The sequence below is a fragment of the Bubalus bubalis genome, chromosome X, assembly GCF_019923935.1.
Source record: "Bubalus bubalis isolate 160015118507 breed Murrah chromosome X, NDDB_SH_1, whole genome shotgun sequence".
NCBI lineage: Eukaryota > Metazoa > Chordata > Mammalia > Artiodactyla > Bovidae > Bubalus > Bubalus bubalis.
The window spans coordinates 91154654-91157301 of record NC_059181.1 but is presented as its reverse complement, the minus strand read 5'-3'; positions in this window follow the sequence as shown (position 1 = coordinate 91157301).

Here is a 2648-nt window from a genome sequence, read left to right as displayed (position 1 = left end):
TTTTGCTGTCTCACATATAGGGTCATTGTTATAACATCTTTCTAAATTCCATATATATGCATTAGTATACTGTATTGGTGTTTTTCTTTCTGACTTACTACACTCTGTATAATAGGCTCCAGTTTCATCCACCTCATTAGAACTGATTCAAATGTGTTCTCTTTCATAGCTGAGTAATATTCCATTGTGTATATGTACCACAGCTTTCTTATCCATTCATCTGCCAATGGACATCTAGGTTGCTTCCGTGTCCTAGCTATTGTAAACAGTGCTGTGATGAACATTGGGGTACACGTGTCTCTTTCAATTCTGGTTTCTTCAGTGTGTATGCCCAGCAGTGGGATTGCTGGGTTGTATGACAGTTCTACTTCCAGTTTTTTAAGGAATCTCCACACTGTTCTCCATAGTGGCTGTATTAGTTTGCATTCCCACCAACAGTGTAAGAGAGATCCCTTTTCTCTGTACCTTCTCCAGCATTTATTGTTTGTAGACTTTTTGATAGCAGCCATTCTGACTGGCGTGAGATGGTACCTCATTGTGGTTTTGATTTGCATTTCTCTGATAATGAGTGATGTTGAGCATCTTTTCATGTGTTTGTTAGCCATCTGTATGTCTTCTTTGGAGAAATGTCCAGTTTCTTTTTAAAGAAGTATTATTGCCCTTTATATGAAATCTACTTAAATCATGGGATTTCTCCTCTAACGAAGAGGCAGGCATATCTTGAGCTAAGTTAAAATAATCTAATGCTCTGTGGTTAGATTTTGGGTCATAATCATTGGGGAACAAGACTGAAAATGTCTGTGGTCTAAAAAAACCATGTGCTAGTATCCTTATCAGACCAATCATGCTATGCCATCACTTTTGGTTATTCCTAGCCCAACCATCCAGCTTCCTATTCATTCTCTGAGCTTTTAATATCATTATAGCAAATTCACTTTTCTAACTTTAAAAATCTCAAAGAATTTCAGCTCTCTAATCTAATGATGTACCCGGGTACTAGCATCAGAACATGGGTTTAAATTCTGGTCCCACAAATTACTGAAACTTTCTAGGCCTCAGTTTTATTATTTGTATGACACCTTCATCATAGAGTTATTTTGTGATAAGTGTCCAATAAATGTTAGCTTTTATTATCATATGCATGCTATGTCACTTCAGTCATGTCCGACTCTGTGTGACCCCATGGACAGCAGCCCACCAGGCTCCCCTGTCCACAGGATTCTCCAGACAAGAATAGTGGAGTGGATTGCCATTTCCTTCTCCATTATTATCATATAGCTGACTAAATTTTCTTACATTAAGTATTGCTACTCTTTTGTCCTTCATTACCATATTATAAGGAGGAATCCCCTGTTGCATGGGCAGCTCTCTTACATGATCTTTTATTGTGCTGATTGGAATAATGAATAGAGCCGCAGCACTGAAGGGCCCTAAAAAGATTAGCTCAATTTACCTTGGAAAGGGTCAGAAGAAATTCTTAGGAAGAGGTGACTATTTCAAATTGATTTTCAATGATTTTTGGTTATTGGACTGGAGTCTTTGGAATATAACATTGTGATGTAATTGATCAAAGACAATAAGTTTTACTTTGGATTAATGAAAATAAATTAGGTGTGTGTGAGGTTATGGAATGCTGAGTCCTTCCCTTGTTATGTTCCTGAGAGTTTCAGCTGACGCATTCTATCTTGCCCATTCTGCCACATAATTTTTTTATAGGCAATGTCAATAGATACTTCTATCTGTGCTCATTTTCCTATTGTTTTCTGTAATTAAGTCTTCATTACCAACATGCATATAGTGAAATTTTTGACCTGAATAGTCCCTATGGTTCATGATATTCATAATGGCCTGCCTCAGAGTTCTTAAGCACTTTGTCAATATTATTTAACTAGTATTTACTTTGAAAACACTGAGGACCTTTAAACTCTTCCCATTAAGTACTTTACCTTTCCCGTCTGGCAGCAACACGTTTTGCTAAAGACAGGGTTCAAATGTCTCTTTCCCTGTTGCAAGAACAGAACCACTTGAGAAAAATTTCTGCTTTTAATAAAAGTGACTTTAACTATTAAAGGAACTATCTTTTCCTATTGTTTATCCTAAATTATGTTCCCAAAATTTGCTAATTATGGGGGAGCTTGGATTTATTTATTTGTTCATTCATTCATGAATCTTCCTCTTTCTGGGACTGCAGCCCTTTTACTCCTCAAAAACATTGAATTTGTAGGGAGAAGATTTGAAAATCAACCAGACTTTTAATTTTCAGGCATACATACAAAGCATTTAATAGTAGTTGGACCTCTGGTGAGGGTTGGAGGTGTGGATGTTGGGAATTAAATTTTTTTATTTTTTATATTTTACTTTTTTAAAAAAACAAGGAGCATGTGATGCTTTTATAATTATACATTTTTCTAAACTATCAATCCTTCCTTATAAAATAATTTTCTTAGGAAATCTATAATAATAATCTCTGTATCTAGGTATTTTATCCAGCTCAAATTTGTGCTCAATTATGATAATCATTTTCTCATATATGTCTTTGACTCTCTTGCTCTTGTTTCATTCTGGCACACTTACTTGGGAAACTGGAACCTTAATTAAATCCAACTTTCTTTTATGCCTGCACCCAAAAACCTGATCATGACTGGAGA